General features: G+C 37.8%; 1 protein-coding gene and 1 long non-coding RNA gene across 3 annotated transcripts in view; both read right to left on the reverse strand.

Moving 5' to 3' along the window:
* Positions 1-21,346, reverse strand: part of LOC132907363 (protein rhomboid) — a 500,462-nt gene that overhangs the window by 338,372 nt on the left and 140,744 nt on the right. The gene's annotated exons all lie outside the window — the stretch shown is intronic.
* On the reverse strand, positions 1,161-21,035 carry LOC132907366 (uncharacterized). Its single transcript, XR_009658158.1, has 2 exons — positions 19,581-21,035; positions 1,161-1,987 (listed from the first exon to the last, which is right to left on the reverse strand). It is a non-coding gene; the product is annotated as an uncharacterized LOC132907366 (long non-coding RNA).

The following is a 21,346-nucleotide window of genomic DNA, read 5'->3' on the forward strand; positions in this document are numbered from 1 at the left end:
AATTCCAGTGGTTTTTGTAAAATGCTCGTTGTTCTGCACCTATTTTACCGATGCTGGAAGAAGCTAATACGAGGATTCAGCTATTTCTATGTGTAAGTAGCGATCTTTGCTTGTAAATTCATCGATTCGTGTGTCTGAAATTTCTGATATATCAAACTGTCCTTATTTCGTGTTGTAAAATATCAATTAATATCATATGTATACAATGTGATTACTATTATAGTTTGTTACAAGAATACGTTTTATAATTCCTTGTGCTCATAAAATAGAACGTAATAAAACAATTATATTTATTCGAAACTTATATTCCATTTCATTTTAATCTATACGCTGTAAACCTATATTTCATGTATATGTTTCATCTAGTTAATAAATTATTATTGTTTGATTAATATATATATATTAATCTATAGGTTGCATAATATTTTCAAACATCATTCTCACAAAAAATTGATTAATAAGTAGATACAAGTAAGAGTTTGAAATGAGATAGAAATAAGAAATATAAATAGTTCAATTTGAAGGCCGTATCATCCTGATTTCCAAGATGCGTTATAAGAAGCCCATAAGACCAGAAGGCAAGTGATCGTACGTGTCACGATTATAACATCATATTCAATGCACTACTTAGTATAATGATGATGAACTATATTAGCAGTACTTTGAAATTATGTTCCTTTCCTTTTTGTTGCAAAATAACCAGTTATCCATTAAAACATTTTCATATTATTTATAAGATTATTTCTTGTTTAGATTCATCTTGCTGCAAACTTGTTCCAAAGAAGTAAATTTCTTCTTTGAATAATAATTTAAACACCTAATTACTGTGGCAAAGATACCTTTGCTAATTTCCCCTTATCTGCCTTATCACCCTATAATTAGATATTTGCATAACAACAAAGTTCCAACATTTTCGTAATTTCTCTAGTTTAATGCTTTTCCTCTCTTCCCTAATTTGATGTATGCGTCCGGTAATTAGGTTCCGTTCATAAAGATCGTATCGAACAACTTCCTTGTCCTGTTTTCTGTTCGTAGTTTTCATGTTACGAACATAGATACGCGAAGATAAATTTTCACGGTACATGTATATCGTAATTTCCCTCTTCGCTCCTTCGTCTTACGATTCTTTTCCTTATCGAAATGTTAACATTAAAGTGGAATTTCATTGAACTCGAGGCTATATTTATTTAGATCGAATTAATTAGAATCTATTGATTTTAGTATAATAGACCGCGTTAAATACAATTATATTGTTCGAAGTTAGAGCAAGGCAGAGATATATCTGTACGATACAAAAATATAACTTGCAATAATAATTAATAATAAATCAAATGACCAACAATCGGTCAATAAACTCTATCCATTATAGATAATTCACGATCATGTAGTCAATATCTAAAATTAGAAGGCGACGTGTATGGAAAAGAGACCAAGTAAATAGCTCAAATTATTTACAAAATTACATCCGCTGTCCGGCGAATTATAATTAACGTAAAAAAATGCAAACTTAAATTACAATTCGCATAAAAATAGTAACAAAAATAAGTACCCGAATCGTAATTCAGATAAAAATAAAAACTTGAATTATAATTCACGTGAAAGGCCAATAGCCTTATCCTCTGAATATTTTATTAAAAATCACAAGTAACCAAAGAGGAACCGAATTTCTATTCCGGACATCGTCTCCCATCATTTCCACGGATTCAGGCAATGCCGGTGTTGAAAGTTGGCGCACGACGCGTCCATTTATTCGGAAGCTCTCGAGGGGGTTGGTACCCGGACGCCGAGGTGGCACGATTCCTGGCGCAGAGCAGACGATTGGAATCGCGTCGAACGGTCGACAGCTTCTTTAATCGGCCAACGGGGATAAACGATGGTGAATTGACGGGGATCGAGTCTCCGGACACAGATCGCGGACCTGCTGTTCCGCTGGATGAAGTCGTTCGGCAAGGCTGGCCGGGCGTTAAAATTACCCATCGCGGTAACCCTAGAAAGAGAGAAAGAGAGAAAGAGAGTTGGAACGATGGAGCCTCCTGTAAAACGCGGCACCGACGCTCGTTGAACAAAGATCGCGATGGTCCGACGAGAAAAAACGCGTGAGAAGGAACGACGAAAGAAAGGGAGGAGAGACGTTGACAGAGAGAGACAGAGAGAGAGAAGGAATCTTTGGTATTAAGTTGGGTAGTGATGGTGAACAGAGGAAAGAATGGACGAGAAGAGAAGAGAAAAGAGCGCAGAAAAGAAGAGAAGAGAAGGGAAGAGCCATGGAGAGGGGCGGAAGGTAATCGAGGGGGGGGAGGATGGGATAATGCGTTGCCGATTTCGCGATGACGCCGAGGAAAAAGAAAGAAACGAACGGAGGGAAGAGGGTGGCTGAAGGGATGGCGAGAAACGGTGGGTAACGACGCCGATGGAAAAGAAAATAGAGAGAATGGAGCGCGGAGCGGATCTTTCAAAGAGGCAATTTCGTAATTACGAGAGAGGAACGGGCTCTGTGGAGCGACCTGCTGGCCGGAACGAGATCGTATCGCGTTTTTCTTCTTCGGCTACGGGACCGAGACCGCACCGCGTCGACCGCGCGCGGGGGCATAACCCTTTCTCGATAAGAATCGTGCAGCGAACCTCTTGTATATATTTTACGCGGCTTCCTCCTTTTTCGTGCTACTTTAAATATCATCGATCCCGGGCCGGTCGCCCGACGATCGACAACGCCACGAGGTTTGCTCTCTAACGACCAATTAACCGGGTATCGGCAGCAGCGTCAACGATTCGACGATCTTACGTCTGTTACGGTTTTCAGAATTTTTAGCGTCGATTATCGTTTTTACGTCGATAGACGTTTGCGAGTTCGATTGCTCAAGGAAAGAAAACGTTCGTTGACACTTTCCTTTCGTTTAATTAAAATACACTTACGTGTCTTATCTGTTTTAAGACACGCGTGGAAATGGTAGAGTCTTATTATTCTTCCGTGAATACTTTTCTTCGTTCGGTTCAGAATATCCAGTCGTTGTCTCGTAACGGTCTATATAATATAATTTTACTTTACAGAATGGGAAACTTATTTCAATATGTCTCGAAGAACGAACGATTAAGACATTTTAACCGAGGAGGACAGACCACAACTATAAAACTATTCTGTAGTTTTGCAATTGCTACAGCTGCGTAGTTGCTTTTGGCAAAATTCATACGGATTTTTATTCCAGTGGAAATACGATTCTATGTACGTATTTATTTTCCTTCTATTACTTCGATTATAAAATGCTTCCCAATTCTAACTATTTAAATTCGTAGACGTACGTAGTACATAGGTGTTCTAGTTCTTTTCTCGCTAAACTTTGCCAATACGTTTTACAGATGGAAAAAAATTATTGTACAAACATTAGCAGTTTGCAGTTTTATTACAAAATTAACAGAAAGACGAGTTTAAAAGATAGCAGATTTGTGGATATTATGATACAAGACGCGAACAGTTTGGCGATTTGTTTAATCATTTCGAAATGCCAGTAGACAGAAGTAAGTTGATCGAAATGAATTTTGACTTATTAAAACGATATTGTCTCTTTAACGTTAAGCTGTACAGATACGCGGTAATCCTACCACGCGAACCAGAGATTCATTAAAAAAGCTCTTTCGCTTCTGATCCTCTTCCCTTTAATACCCGGTAAGCTTTCTATTGTGTTAGGTTCGCAGAATAGTTTCATCATTTTCATTCCGCCGGATATTGACGTACTCGTAATAAATGAGAGAACTTGTAATAAAATCGAACCTGTTTGATTCGAGCCGTGGAATCATTTTAAAGAATCTTCGAAAGATCTAATTCTGTTGATAAGATATCGTAACGAAAATATTCGCTTATTTAATTTATTCGGAGTATTACGCGCAAAAAGATAGATGTAGAATTTGAAATCACGCCTTTTTCAAGATATTGCGTTAGTGTGAATGAGAATAAAAATTTGTACAACGTTCGCACTTACAAGAAAGACAATTTTTACGATGATTTATTGTCAGCAGGATTCCTGTTCGCAAACAATAGCTCTCATAGAAATCAAATCTCGTTCGTCAATTTGTATTTTCCAGATTTTTATTTCTCGCTCTGCTGTCATTCAAAAGATACGATACATAATACACCGACTGTCAAATCACTAGAAACCAACTACGCTCTGTTGTAGATAGTATACATGAGTGTCGTACTAAAATTTTTGCCTGCGAGTTATATTTTACGAAATAACTACCAAGAGAAGATAGTTATTTATATATGCAAATACGAGTTGGAATTCTTAGTGAATCCAGATTCTAAAATAATCATTTATAAAGTAAAGCTCTTAAATATTCTATGTATCAGGTTGTCTCGAAAGTTTCTTTCGTTTTATAAGAAAATAAGAGATGTACAATGTTTCTTCTTTTATATTAATTTATTGAATTATGTATGGTCCATTTTGTTCCAATAGAAAAAAATATATAGAATAAAATATTATTCCTTTGTAAAATGAAAGAAACTTTTGGGACAACCCAAGACATGATTCTTTAATGCGGTTGATAAGTGATGATAGTATATGATTCAATAAGTAGTATTAAACGGTCAAAGTCAGACTCTGTATATAGGATGTTTTGTATGTATCAGCCTAATATTATCTAATATTATTTCTAAGTATCGTATTAAATATCAGAAATTAAATAATGAAATTTCCTATATAATATAATAACTTCACTACTTAGCTACTTAACTACTAATCAATTTATTCGGAACCCAGCAATCTTATTATCTTTTCTTGTTAATGCAACATTGCAAAAACGTACTATACATTTTTACAGCTTCAAATTTCCCATAAATGCATATAAATTCTGTCACTAATCATTTATCATCTTTTTCTTTTGTGACCATTTCATCGATACCATATTACTCATTTATTCGAGACGAATTTCTTTTATCTCAATGCAATCTATTAAATTGCACCAACGTGGTTTTTCCAACTTCAAATTTCTCACAAAAGCTAACAAATCCTGCCACTAATCATTCCTACGAAACAACTTCCGTCGATCCATCAAATTGTACTCGCGTACCGAGTACAATCATCTCGACACGTCCCGAAGAATAACCGCTGTTCTATGAAAACTTGTGTCAATATCCCCGAAGAAATTTCCCACGGAAAAGAAGGAAGGAAATCTCGATCTTCGCGCTAAATTATGCAAAACCGTCAGGCTGCTCCGCGTCGCGCGAAACTTGTTGAATTAACGCGGCTCCAATTCAAAAGTAAGAACGTAAAACATCAGCCGATCGCGGTTTCCAGGATCGCGTAGACGCGCTTCGTATTCGACAAACAGCGAAAGGGGACTTACACGTACTGCTGTTAACGAAGTTTCCTCGTTGAACAGTAAAGGTAACGATCGAATACACATGCAAAGCGGGAAAGAGATATCTCGATCTATCCGGGCGCGGTATCTAGCCAAGCCGCAAAGTCGTTTGCCAGCCAAGTTTCGATGAGTAGGTATACACCGCAGCCGACACACGTAGCAAAGCTGCAGAAACCGCGGCTGTGTACGCGATTAAGCCTCGTGCTGCGACTAGCTGAGGAAGCTGCAAAGCAAACGAAACCAAAAAGGGCGGCCTGCATTAGCTTATTAGCAGCGGGGATCTGCTCTTTTAAATTCCAATTCCATATAATCTTCGCGATTTTAATGACCACTGTATCGAGAGTTTCGTTTTAGCGTTGTCGTTCGTGTTTTATATTCCATGTTTAATTGATTTTGAGTAACTTGTTTGACTGGAACGGCAGAGTGTTACGTTGGTTGCGACAACTTGCTCGATACTTGCCAATACAGCATTGAGATTTACGAATTTATATATAATAAATATTTACATACACTTGAACGCTTATTTTTGACACGTTTAACGGAGAGTTTGCACGGTTTCGTTGGTAGGAATTTTCCCGAAACGAATAAAATCTAATTTTATTTCACTGATATGTCGTTGATGCGACACGTTGCTGTATGTTAGAGATCGATTGCTTCCGATTGCCGTGGAATTATTCGTGATTGTGAATTTTATTGGTAAACGCGTAGGATAGATCGTATAATGTTCGTGTAAATACACTGGGTTATGAAAATATTTGAACATTATCGATGGAAGCTTTTATGTACGTGTTCAACGTGCCACATAAAATATTTCGAAATTTATTAACACTGTAACTTTGAGTATCGTGTTTGTATTATTCACACTCGAAATCAATTTATAAACGTATACATATAGGGATTACGATTGAAATATGTTATATTTTTGCACCTGTGCGTTACGATCGTTTCCGCGTCTCCCTCTCCAATTAGTAAATTAAAATAAACGTCGTGCGAGTGGATTTAATAAAATTCTAACAGTTTGTCAAATTAAAAATTTCGGAAACTACGTACAACGAATTAATTATCGGAGATCATTATAGAATCGAATTTAAATAGCAACAGCCTACACGTACTTCCGTCACGTCAACGTAATTTCACAATTAACTCGAACCTATATCGTAATGGTTTCTGTAGGATCTAATTTACGCCTGATTAACGAGGATTTCGTTGGCAGGAGTTATTCGACGCTTTTGTAAATTTTTCCAGGGTAATGCACTCTAATTTTTCGCTTCTGTACTTTCGCGTCCGAATCTGCGACTGCCACATACCGTCCACATAAAACGGATGACTCGTCTCTTTTCAGAGAAGAGAGCTTGCGACAAAAATGGCCTGCTTTTAGGTACGCCCGGACTTTGCAACTGTACCAGTTTTATCTCCCCCTCCCCTTTTTTTAGGGTATACTATGTCCATCGCAAGTACCCGCATTACGGGACAATATTAAACGTTGCTCGTGTCATCCCGCATTTTTCACGAATGAACAGTTTCCCAACGTGGAACACGTAAATACTCTTTTAAATGTTTTAAAAGACAACTGAAATAATCGCGCGAATGTTTCAGTGCTATAATCTTCGTGTTACTTAAGTTGTACAAAAATTATACTAATACGTTCGTTAGAGCGGGTTGAAACAAAGCAAATGTTCACCGCTAATTGTTTACAATAACTCGGTACTTTTGCAGATATAATATATTTAACGACACGATATAATTTTATCGCAAACGATAAATATGCGAGATTTATTTTCTTAACCGAAAACGCGAGTTAGGTATTTTTTCTTTTTCTTCTTTTTTATAAATTAAAATGAAATCAAAGGTAATTTCGGATTATTTGCTCGAGATTGAGAGAAACTTAAGCAACCGTTAGCAAATTATTTCTTATTATTATTTCAAATTATTTCTCTGTTAGCAATAATTTCTGCAGTAACGTTTTTCACACGTGTCGTAAATTTTCAATCAGAAAATACAGAGAGACAGAGGAATCGATATAACTTTTCTTAGAAGACGATAAGCTTGTCGTTTCTATCAAGGACGAAAGAACAGCGGACTACGGGTTGAAACTACTACGAGGTACAGAGTCAAGTTGCTCGTAAACTTCGACTTGAAAAATTTCATCGAGCTTGCCCAACCAACTGCAAACTTATAATAAGTGTGATCGTGACGAGGATAAAAAAATGGTAAAAAATTGGAAAGGAAGAAAGACACTGTCAATTTGCTTTTAGAATGCAACTTGAAGGATGGATAGTCATATTTTATACAGTATATTTTATACAGTACGTACGAAAAGCATTTACACGTGTTCTTTTCTGCCAAGAAAGCGCCTTGCGATCTACATTTCATTTTCATAGTATTAAATTTACAAAGATTTGCCAAATTTACATAACGTGCAAAAATGTAAAAAATATCCAAAGTAGAGGCTTGTAATATTATCGAAAATAATTAATATCAACAAAATAATAACTTTACTCTTATTTCCTTAACACGTTCGATGCAAAGTAGATCACACTGAACGTAGAATAACTCACCTATGCAAATTCATATTGCTATGAGGCACAAATAGAAGAGCAACGCCTCGATTTGTTTCATCTATCGACTTTTATACACTTTTTATACGTGTTTTATATATTTTTGTATATCACGCGCTCTCTGTGCATTTTTACACCCTTCGATTAACCCGTCAACACACAATACACGTAAATACGTGAAAATTCGCGCTCTACTAATTACAATTAGACGGCGGGTTTCTACGCGTTCATAGGAAATTTGTAAATGAAGAATTGTACAGGATACACGTGATACGAAGTAATATATAAAATATGCAAAGTGCAGCGCCGTTCATAGTACTTGATAACAGAGAAAACAATTTTTCTACGCAGATTCTATTTCCTTAATTATGAATGCTGAAAACCATGAATTCGCATAAATATCCGCCGTTTAATTACGCTTATTTACGGTGGCTGAACTAAAACACAACGCTCAACAGGGATCAACGAACGAACCAACTGAAACGAACGGAAATCCAACTACACGTGTTGCACCTAAACCGAACCGAATTCGGAAGCTTTTGTTCCCGAAGGAGTGTGATAAAAAATTCCATCCGCTTTTCAGCGTTCGACATGAAAGATTCAAGTTCGACTGGTATAACTCGAAACAATGGTGAGAACAAGGAAGGATCGCAAAACGTGTCGAGGGAGCCGGAGGGCTGTTGAAGAGGAAAGGGCGGCCGAGGGGAAAGACGGAGGAGAATAGAAATGTCTGGAAGCAAGAGCGAATCATCCGGCACCACCTGTGCGAACTACTTTGAGAAACAATTTCTCGCGGTAGTCGCCGGCATTGCGAAGTCGTTCGACCGTTACGATACTGGTTCGATCGAGTCGTTACAATGTCGCGGTACAATGGCTTCTATTCAAACGTCGCAGTGTCGGATGTCGCGATGCATTGGACAGATGGATCGATGCCCACGAGACGACGAATTGCCCGTCCAGCTGTTTGGATGCCCTTCTACCAAAAAAAAAAAAAAAAAAAAAAAAGGAAAAAAAACAGAAAATCTCGTGGAAAAGAGTCGCACGCAATTAGGCGAGTCCAGTAGACCGTCGATGTGTTATGGTTCGATGTTATCATAGGATGGCATGGAAAGCTTTTACGGAGGGTGGAGTGAACCAATCGACGATATTGTGCCGTAATTAGTCGTTTGCCTGGATTCGATGTGACTCGGGTTAGTTTAGGTGTGAAAATAATTGGCCACTCAAGGTTTCTTTGGTCGTGAATCGATGATACGAGTAAATCCTGTTTTCATCGTATTGGCGCGTTTCACGAGTGATAAGCGAAGTATAATTAAGAAGACTGTGTGGAGAGAAAAAAAGAAAGATAATAATGGAACGATAGGATGGACGTAGCGAGGTTTACCTTGCAGCTCTTGAAGCATTCCCAATTATTTTCAATTAAAAGATTCGTTTCATTAGTGATCAAACTGTCGGTTTACACGAATATTTATAGGGAATTTAAAATCCAAAATTAAACATTCAAAGTATAATAGGCTTGTTGTGATATTTAGCGGGTGAAGTGAATTTCTGTTTCAGTTTCATCTCTTTAAGTAGGTTTGTAAAAATATGCACTTAAATACTTGAACATCACACAGTCTACTAATAACGCAAGGAAGTACTCGGTATGAATGAGGTTTTCTATTTTCTTTTTTTTTTTTTCTAAAATAAAATAAACGCTAGATAAAACAGATTCTTTAGTTCAAGATCGCATGTCTATCTACCTGCCTACTGCTGTTATAGTATATACTGTTTAAATTTAATTTATGGTCTTATTTATTCAACTCATCAAGGTACAAATCCAGCGATTATATTTCAAAGTGCAGTTGGGAACGATTAAAACGCTAAAACACCGTGATATTGTCTTTTAATTAAATTAGTTGCTTTCTAAATTTTTAATTAAGGAAGGAGTACCTCCCTCATCGTGAAACACTGCCATTAGCAAGGATTATATTGCTGCAAAATTAGTCGCTCGGAGTATGCCGGGTGTAGGAATGTAAATTTAATTGTGGGCAAATGTAAGAACGGTAAATGCAACGTAATTTAAACGAAATTTGCATACTAACGTCCAAAATAATGTTACCGATTAACAAGATATAACAGGCACTTGCGGATGGAGAATAAAGAGTTAAAATAATTTCAACGACATTCTGACATTGTTATTGTTTAAAGTAATAAGAATGTTTGCTGTCTCCGACAACTAAAATAATTTACTATCCGAACTGCAAAGTATTCGACTCGAATGACACTCTTCGCGGGTTTTTCAGGTCAACTGAAGTCCAAGACGAGGGTCGTTTTTCACGGAAATAAGGAGTGAAAAATTTCGCTCTACCTGTTGATGCGTGACGTCCTCGTGGATCTTGTCGATAAAATTTTGTTTTTTAAAATTTTAATTTGGTGCTCTTAACCTATTTTATGGCTTATTCTATTCATTTGAATCGTAAATACTGGATTAGGTTTCGGTTATGTTACTTTGCGGACAGTTAAGCCGTGATCGCTTGGAGCATTGGAATTGACTGTGCTAAAATCGGTCCGGATACTGTAATTTATTTATAATCCGTCTGATGATATTATTGGTTTTACAATTAAACGTCTCATGAAAATTATTTTCATCAAGACACAGACGTAGAAGCTAATTATAATTGACAGATGTCCTCACCAAATGTGGATAATATTATTAGGAGATGTCTTCGAAATTTCGTGAATTTTCTTCGTACACTCTTTTAACTTGTTAATATCCCTATGAGACTTGTTATATTTAAAAGTGAACGAACAAAGTTAAACAAATAGACAATGTAATGGACAATGTCAAGAAATATTTTAACTTTATGTAGAAGATATACAAATTTCGTACAACGAAAGATTATTCTTTTAAAGATTTCCTGTCCTCAAGACCTTATTACGTAAAAAAAAAGTGCTTCGTTTAATGACGCGGAGTCATAATTACGAGAATCATCCATCACTCGATTAACGTTACAATCATGTTACAATGGCCTTCGTTGACCACGCCGTTCAGCAACCGGAGAATTGTTCTGTGGGAAGAAATGATATCAGTTTCGATCTCATGATTTTTTCTCCATTCTTTTCTTTTCTCTTTGCAACGTGAGTCATTTGTAAGAATCCATAACAAGAGAGGAATATAATTGTTATCTTTTATGTAAGAGAAATATTGCCTTGATAATTATTCCAAATAATTCGCAGAAGATAATTCATGTCTGAATCATTTATATTAATATTGTAATCGTTCGTCTATATAAATAATAATACAAGTAATTTCTCGAGAAGCACGCATCCACCCATCGTATATGTATAGGATATTAATATGTAAGAAGCTGGAATTAAAAATGTAGAACAGTATCTCAAGTTTGAAATTAGTTTCCGGTGCTTCGTTATTTATTCAACGAGTGTTAAGAACTGTGACTTTATGTTCACGTCAACAGTTACTTGGAAGCTGCTTGGAATTACTCGTAAAAAATTAATTTGAATCAGCAAGAATCAACAGATCTAAAGCGTGTCAATTAACTCAAAACGGTACACTTTACGCGAATAAAGAATTCATTTTTAACAGTGTTTTAGTATACCTAAGAATCGACATCAAATTGTTAATAACGAATCGCGATAAAAATAATATTTCCAATCGTTTCATTGTTATCGTATTGGTACGTACTCTGTGAAAACACGAAGATTTAATTATTCTCCGAGCTTTTCCAAAGTTTACATTAAACAGTAAATAACTTACAACACGGCAAAAATGACAGTTTCAATCGCTTGAGAATCGACATTGACAACCGAACAAACGAATTTCGTTTCATTGTTAGCTCAGCGTTATATTACCGTGTTTTTCGACGAAAAACAAAGGGAGAAGCCGTATAAATTCTGCGCCGAATAATCGTTTCTGCATATAAAACTATTACAACGTTGGCGAATAATGGTTGCAGTTTTTGTTTCGCGGTCACAAAAGCGCGCAACCTCGACTGGCTACAACAGACAGCCATGGCTAAATGCATTATCCTTTCGCGGATGGTTAAGAGGCTAATAACAATTGCAATTTCTCCCTTGTGTAACTTTGGAACTCGCAGCCTGCGTTCGCGTAAATCCTGCCTAGGTTATTCCCGCGTTTTTTTTTTTTTACGCGTTCGTGTTATTTTTCATCCGCGATATCGTCACGCGTAAAAAGAGTAACGCACGTTTTATGGGGCTAACTTTACGCCTCCAGTTAACAGCGTTAACGCTCTCCGAAGGTGGCGCTATTTTCAAACTTACGACGTATACTAGCGACATTTTGCCCAACAAATTTCACGTAAGATGCTGAAGTCCGAACACCGCACGAATATCGGGATATATTTGTTCCGGAAGTATTGTTCTTTGTTTACGTCTTGGATTTTTCTTACGATCATATCAAACAATTTGTAATATCTATCAAAAAGATCATAAACAATGTTCAAGGTCCAGGTATATCTCGTAAGATGAGAAGATAACAAAATGAGGCTGGCGATTTTCCATTAAATCTTATTGCTCGATATAAAAAACGTTTAAACGCTGGAACTTATCATACAATTTATAGTTTCTATCGGAAGAATCGTAAACAACATTCGAAGTTCATATACATTCTACGAGATGAAAAAGTAGAAATACGGACAATTTTACACCTTAAGAAAACCTTAAACCTTTTTGTTTCGCGACTACAAATTACAAAAATCATAGCCAATATTCAAAATTTAAATACACGTAACAAAATCGAGAAACGAAGAGGAAGAGAAATTGTTGTTAAACCTTATCGTTCCGTACAAGAATGCCACTTATACTACGACATGTCGTGGAACTTGCAATATGTAAAAATCATAACCAATGTTCAAAGTCTAAACACGTCACATAAAGTAAACAAATGAGGAGGAAGAAAATTTTTCATCGAACCTTATCGTTCCGCACAAGAATACCATTTATATTACAACATATCACGCAATTTATACTATCCATTATAAAAATCATAATCAATATTCAAAATCTAAATACAAGTCGCAAAATTGAGAAACAAAGAGAAAGAGAAATTTCGTTACACCTTATTGTTCCGTACAAGAATGCTATTTATACTGCGACATATCGTATAACTTATTATATTAATATTAATATTAATTGCAAATATTAATTGTAAAAATCATAACCAATGTTCAAAGTCTAAATACACGTAACAAAATTGAGAAACAAAGAGGAAGAGAAATTTCGTTAAACCTTATTGTTCCGTACAAGAGTGCCATTTATGCTACGGCATATCGTACAACTTATTATATTAATATTAATATTAATTGCAAATATTAATTGCAAAAATCATAACCAATGTTCAAAGTCTAAATACACGTAACAAAATTGAGAAACAAAAAGGAAGAGGAATTTCGTTAAACCTTATCGTTCCGCACAAGAATGCCATTATTACGACATATCGTGCAACTTGCAATATTAATTGCAAAAATCATAACCAATATTCAAAATCTAAATACACGTCTCATAAAATGAACAAAATGAAAAGGAAGACAATTTTTCATCAAACCTTATCGTTCCACGCAAGAATGCCATTTATATTACGACATATCGCGCAATGTATACTATCCATTATAAAAATGATAATCAATATTCAAGGTCTAAAAATAACTGACAGTATAAATAAATGAAAAGGCAGAAAATCTTCCATTAAACTTTATTGTTCGACGCAAGAACGCTATATTTATACGTACGACACAAGCACACGTAGCTGGATTGATTCTTGCATTATAGAAAGCTATCCGCCTAGATCGTCGTCGCGTAGATATGCAGACAAATTTTATTCGCGACCGGACAGTCAGAGGAAATTCATCTTGAAGCGAAAGCACGTTAGAGCGAACGAAGCTTCTTCTGCTTAGTCATTCGGCGGTGTGACCCTCCCAAACAGGCGATCGCGTCAAGCGTAATTAGCTCGGTAAAAAATAAAAGGAGGAAGAAAGGTGTTTCTTAAGCGCGACAAACGAAACGCAATTAACGAAGGCAGCGCCGCGAGACCAAGCCAAGTCTTTGTCGATTACACGACCATGGATGCGCTTACGATTAGGAACGAAACGACAATTCCTTTCCCTCTTGCCACTATAATTACACCTGCCGTCAACTGACACTCCACCGCCGTGGAAAAAAAATATTCGCGGCGCGACTGTCTCATTAAAGAGGCAACCGCGCCGCCGGTGCTTAATTTGTCCAACGCGTGAGGCCTCTTTCTATTACCAGACGGGTAAACCTTTCTGCCTGGAATGATAAAACTCGACGAGATACATGAAAATATACGGCTTGACGAATATTTATTCATTTCACAGCGCGAAATTTTTAAGGCGCCAGATAGAACTTTTGTCCTCGTTCTTTCAACCAAGTTGCGCGATGAGGTTTTTTATTATTCGTTTCTCATTTCGTCGAAGGAAATGTTCATTAATGAGCGAAATTCCGGATAATACAGCGAGAGAAGTGTAGCGGGTAAACTTACTTGTACATGCCCTTTATTTTCAACGAAGCGTTTTTTGTTATCAGCTTCCACAAGTTTTATCACACATTTTATTCTTATCGTATATATTCGATTTTTATAGCCACGTGAACGTACTACGAAACGATGTGAAACTCAACGTACTCGGACTTAATTAGTCAGTATATAAACGCAAATATATTAAATGCAATGGTTGTACAGATACTTTTTTCTAGCCACTGTATATATTTATTTAACAATCAAATTTCTACCCTGTACTGTCTTCGTGGAGAAGTGAATTTATGAGAGTCGTTCGGTTTTAGGGAGTCGAACGTTAATCGTACATTTACATCCTTAATCGTACATTTAACGAAACGAGGAAACTAACAGAAAGAAAAGCAGAATACAGAAACTGATCAAATAGGAAATTAAAATGTAGACAAAGGGAACAACTTTGATCTGCTCGATTACAATCGCGACTAATACGGATATTCATTGCGATAAAATGATGCAAAAAGAATTGTAACAAATCTATCTGTTTATCTATTCTATCCCGATTTATTTGAAATATCGAAAGAATTCCAAGGAAATAAATAATTAGGTAGGTCGAAGGCGGTCAGCCGTGTGACGAATTAACTCGTGCTCCGACATTAACATTCTGACACAGAGCACGGAGCACGTGGAGTGCAAAAACAATCGGGGCAAACTAAATCGGTAGAAAACGAACGCAGTCGCTGCCGTGAAACAAATTGAACGTCACAGACTCAATTTATTCTATACGATGCGAATTCCAACTCTCGCCGTGCTAAGGAAGATAATTCGAGAAAGGTGGCCGGGTACGGCAGACCACCGAAACACGTTTCCTATGAATTTGCAATGAAATAACACGATGCACCCCTGGTCGTTGGATTCAAGTTGAATACCTCTAAACGTTTTCTCTCTAATTTAGCAAATACGCGGCAACGTCGACAAAGAAGGAATGCTAAAGCGTGCGAAACGACATCGTTGGCCCGGAGCCCGGCCATTCTTTCCAACGCCTTCTCCGGGGAAGACTCTTGCCGGTACAATACATCGATAGAACCAAGAGAGCCAAGAGAAACAAACTAGAAAGACAAAGAGGAACAAGAAGACGAAGAAGAAGAAGAAGAGGAGGAGGAGGAGGAGGAAGAAGCGTACGCGGATTTCGCAGACTGTAATTATTGATATCGGCAGCGCGATCATCGGCGAAATGTATTCGTCTAGCGCAACGAGGAAGAAGAGGCAAACCGTGATCGAGGAAACGAAAGAGGATGAGCGCAAAGAGGAAAAGAGACGAGAATGGAAGAGACACGGGGATGGGTCAAAGGTGATCTCGAATACTCGACGATACGGCCGCTCGAAGCCAACAAAGATCTCTGCCCACCTTGATTTCGCCCTCTTCCACCTCCTAACCCCTTTTAGTTTCCATCTCTGTCCAACTCTGTCGTCGAGTTATACGAATGTAGGCAGGTATGCACGACTGTACTACGACCATATAGGTAGATACGACCGTAAACCATAAAGATCTCATACAGAGGACCGTGGATCGCCCATTGACCACCCACATGGCCTTCCAGCCCCCTCTTCCACGCATCTATCTCTATCGCTCTTGCGAAAAGCAGGAATATTCACCTCTTGCTTCAGATTTCTTCTTTTGGCTTTAATATACGTGTAGTTTTCAGTTAGCTGTCCTGTGTAATTTAAAGGGATTTTGTTGGGCATTTCGGCTCAACGTATCCTTTTTGCACGTTAGCTAATAACGTCTGTGTTACTGCGAGAGCGTTGGTTACATCGTCTGGGAGGTTTCGGTCTTTGGTCGTGCAATATTTATGATTGTATAATTATATTCCAGTTAATTTTACCGTAGATCGCGCGATATGCGTTTGAAATTCGTTTTCTCTTTGTTCCCTGCTAATCGTTATTAATCTACGTTGCTCCGAGAAGCTACTTGTACCTTGAAAATATTAGTTCGAAGATCGTCAAATTGTCACAGTGTATTATTGGTAGAACAAACGTTTGAACGATCCTCCATTGTATTTCGTATACATTCCGCTGTTTTCTTCGTGTCGTTTAACGCGCGACTTCTCTTTCTCTCTTCCTATTTACAACTTTTTCAGTTTCTAGCATGAAACGTAGCTCGCTGTCTCTTATTCGAAATACTAAAGAGGCAAAGCTTTCTTTGTTTCATTTCGACGTTGCTGCTCAGCTTCGTACAAACGTAGTCATTTTCTCGGAAGTATTTTCAGAGCTGCATTAAAAATCTATCATTTCGTCTTTCTCAACCACACTCGTCTAATCGAGTGACTTAAAATAATTCTCGCGCAGTCGTAAAAGTTGCAGTGTCTTAAATCCACTGGCCGCGAATAAATTACCAGCTGTCGTCGAACGATAATTTCGGTGAGGTAACAGGAATCCGATACGCGTCTGCTGTCGGTGACGCTTCTAAAATAAATTGTGTAAAGAATTAAAATGTGGAAGATCGCGGATTTCTATTCGTATTCAACGCGACCAGGTTACTCGCCAGATAACCGACTCGTATTTCAAGCGGGCGAACAATTTCGGATCGCGGTCGCATCGAAACGTCCCGTTTTGAATTTCATTTGCAGAATCGTAATTTTTCCCAATTCCATAAGATCCCTTGGTGACTGGTCTCCCTCCTCTCGCAGAGGCGTTATTGGTCCACATAGCCAGCCATAGTTCGCCGGATCGTACGATCGGTCGTTTAATGCCTCGTTCGCGCTTCTCGAACGGACGGAAAGCCGGCTCGATGGATCGATATATTTCTACGAGGTGTTCGACTTCGTTAAAATGAAATTCCGTCGGCAAAACAAGCTTTCAATTAACCTGTCACGTTATTTCAACAGTGCCGGCTGCAACGATCGTGCAACGAACAAAGCAATGAAAAGTGGCCTTCGAAAGACCAGACAAGGCGAAGCTGACGAAAGAAATGGAGGCCGAGAGAAAAGGCAAAGGACTGAGTTTCCTGGATCGACGCTGTTTGATCCCTTTGCGGCGCCGCGTCTCTTTTTCTCTTTCCTCTTCCATCCTCGCGTTTCATAAAGACGGATAAATGGATGTCCTCGGGAATCCTTCAGTTTTCTCGTTCCTCTTCCCGATCTTATCTCGACGCTGGCTTCGAGTCGAGCTCCGCCAATAAACAAGAGAAACCTCAGCTTATTTCTTAGTATTTTTGTAAGAAACGGTTAGGACGTTTGATCCTCTTTGCTCGCCTGTTATTCGAGCGTCTGCGTATATTTATTATTGTCTATTGCAGGTGGCTTCGAATTTCGTTGCAGCGTTTCAGACATTCCCGTGCAAGGGTTCTGTCGTAGAATCGTCCATTAAATATCAACGCTAATGAATCCACACGACAAGGACAAGTTGGACTTTGTGGACTTCTGTCGTATCTTGTTGGAATTCACAATTTTACCATTTTACGATTAGGTCAGTTAATTGACTTGTAACTCGTAAACCTCACTTACTCGTAGAACTTTACTTGTTTTATTATTCAAATTGTTGCTGTTATACAAACGAAATGCATCAGCGCATTGAAATCGTAAATTTTTCGTAGCAACGTTAGATCGATTCTGTGCAGAAGAACCGCGACGATGTACTTGGAATGTAAAATTATCTTCGTATTTCTGTATACTTTGTACATCTGCCGCTGAGACAAAAGACAACATCAGAAATTCATTATTAACCGTTCCATCGACTGTAGTTTCGTTAAAGTCGGTCGAACAAAATGTTTCAGAAAGGCATCTTTGAATTTTTAATCATTTCAACGCTTGGTACTCCAACGTTGTCCATTAATCCGTCCTGGCAGGAGAAAAGCCACGGTTTTCGACGAAACGTCCACGAACAAACGATAAAAACTTTCCTAAGCCACTCTGTTCTACGGATATGCATAAAATATCAAGTGAAAATTCATAAATCCGGAGATCCGTCGAGTGGAACTTTCGCCAGTTGGTTTCTGTTGACGAGCTATAAAATCGGATTGAAGGGCGAATTTTCTCACGGAGCAAGTTGGGAAAAGTTTAGAAATCGAAGAGGAGCAGCGATATTTAATAACGGAGGCTCACGCGAGTTCGAGAAAGAATCGACTAAACGGCCTCTCGAAGGGATCCATCCGTTTCGGCGTCGACGATCATTAACCTTTCGTACGTCCATTAGCCTGCACGTCCGGATAAAGTAATTAGCCTCGACCTTTACGGCGGTTCCCTCGGCCCGGCTCCTTTGCCGCATTCTTTGCCCGCTCTTCCTTCCCCAATTTGGCAATTAGCTGCGCGCTAACATTGCTACCGTACTGATTTGTTATCTGCTGCCATTAAAATCCACTTCACTTTCTTAGCGATCGACTATCGTTTCAACGATCTTTAAGGGATCGACTTTTATTCTAACGAGAAGTGTTCGATCAGAATAGCGGGTCCTGATACCTGAATTTCAATCGTAGTATCGTAGGATTGAAGAGTAACGATAGATACAACAAGACAGCCAAGAAATGGTTCTATATCGATTTAGATTATCGGAGAAACTATTTAAGGAATTACATGGTGAAAGTTTGTAAAGTTCGTGGATTTAATGGTTGTTGTAAAACATTGGGAATAAACGAAATAGAAAACTCGAAGAAACTTACCAAGTACCTGAATTCGAGTCAGGATTCAACCAACGATAGATACAATAGAATGACCAAGGAATGGTTTTACATTGATCCACATTATCAGAGAAACGATTTAAAAAAGTAGCATAGTAAACGTTTGCAAGTTTCATTAATTTAAAGCTCGTTGAAAACATTTGAAATAAATGAAGTAGAAAGTGTATCATATCTGAATTAGGATCACGATGCCACAGGACTCAAGCGACATTGGATACCACGAAATAACCAAGAAATAGTTCCACATTGACTCAGATTATTATCGGATAAATCATGATAAACCATGATAGAACGAAAGTCTGTAAACCTCGTCGATTTAGAGCTTTCGGAAAAATATTCGAAACAAAAATCGTGAATTTGGAAAACCGAAGAGAATAATCGTGATATCGTCGAAGAGAAAAGATATCACCGAAAAAATATAATTAAAATAATCTACGTATATATAAAAATGTTTTTAAAGTCTTATCGATAGATCAAAGTTTTCTATTGCAGCGTTTTAAAAATCTATTACCAGACAGATTAATTTCTCTCTCTTCGCGCGGACATTCAATTTTGCTCGTGGAGTACGATGGCTTTCAGAGACGATCGCGGAAGCAACCGGTCTGAGACGGGAATTTCGATCACAGCATGCGTATTCGAGACCGGTGCTCGACTATCTCCCTCTCAAGGTCCAGCGGAGGCTCGAGGCGACCCGTGGGAGCCACGCGCCTGCCGTGCGCCATCTTCTCCCTCCACTCGCTTCGCTCGCTTCCTTCCCTTCACGTTCGAGCACGCTGCCAACCTTCCTTCCGTTCGCCTTCTTCTCACGGCCAGCTCGAACCTCGACCGTGCGTTCCAACAGCGAAGGGAACGACCGAGCTTACCGATACCCCGTTAATAGGCCAGTTGAATCAGCCTTGGAAACATTCATTTTGGTGAAATGTTTTCGTTTCGTCTACAGCTCTCGTTGGAAGATCGCTGCAACTACAACGTTGCATCGTGAAAGTTACTCTAATGGAACGGTTTAAAAAAGAACAGTTGCAAATAAAACTATTCTCCGATGGCAAATAAAACGGTAGCAGTGGTAACACGTTGGATCGAAAAGTGAGCCTTAAAAGCTGAATCCTGTAAATGCAAACTACATATATTCATTGTAAATTTTGAAGAGCGCGATGAATAACGAACTTGAAGAAATGTTTCGGTTTTACTGGCGTATATACGGTTTTTAAAGCGTTGTTCCGACTATCTGACACATTTTCATGGGAATATTAAAAACTCGTTAGAGAATGATTTTACTTTCAGATTTTCTTAGGAAGAAACCTTATGCATTAGGAATATTTCTTCTCGTAGAGAATGGCAAATTATACACTTTGCGTATTGCTGATACGATAATCTGTTATTACGAACAGATTATATTTTTTCTGTTGTGTTAAAGGTTACGTTAAAAAATAGTCGAGTTAATTAAGGCTAAATGGTCGTTTTAAGTTTACGTTCAACGCTATTACGCCTTTAACATCGTCGAGTAAATTGACTTTTAAAGTTAAAACTTTACCTCGCGGCGCACAGTTTGATTGCGTTCGACAACGATAATTAACAGGTTGGTTCGATTAAAATGGACTTTTACATTATCCAATTCAAAGTACTGTCTCTTTATTTACACGTGTTCTTGTTTAAATTGCATTAAATCAATTAAAAATAACGTTACAATTATTCAAAGAGACCAGAACGTTAAAATTCAAAAGGCAGTCAAATTCCAAACGATTTCTGATCTAAAACACAATTATATTTCATCGAAATTTTTTTCGTAAAAGAATCTCACTGATCACCCCAGAGATTAATATTTAATTCATTAATTTTTGACACGAAAGCAGAGAACAAAGAGGTTCCACAAAGTAGATTCGTTAAAACTGTGCTGCACGCATATTATATCGTTGTTTCCTGAATCTACACGCTGATAGAACGCTAAATAATTAAATAGCGAACCGTCTGGAAATTAATAGGAATTTCTGTCCTTCAAAAAAGAAGAAAGAAAAAAAAAAGCGAAATTCGATCGTGGAAATAAATTCAACGAAATTACAAATGAAATGAAATGTTAACGCGACGTTTTAGCGGAGCATAACAGCTTCAACTAATTATGGTGAGAATCCAATCCTCAAAATATCCCAAGAAGCAACGATAAGAAACGAGAAAGAGAAGTGGACAAAAAGACGGTGTATCCAACGATAGTAAATGCCATTTCTGCAGTGCAATCTCTCAGGCGCGGCTTATATAAAAACATAGGATTCATGTTCCATTGAG

This window comes from Bombus pascuorum, chromosome 5 (assembly GCF_905332965.1).
Source record: "Bombus pascuorum chromosome 5, iyBomPasc1.1, whole genome shotgun sequence".
NCBI classification, from domain to species: Eukaryota; Metazoa; Arthropoda; class Insecta; order Hymenoptera; family Apidae; genus Bombus; species Bombus pascuorum.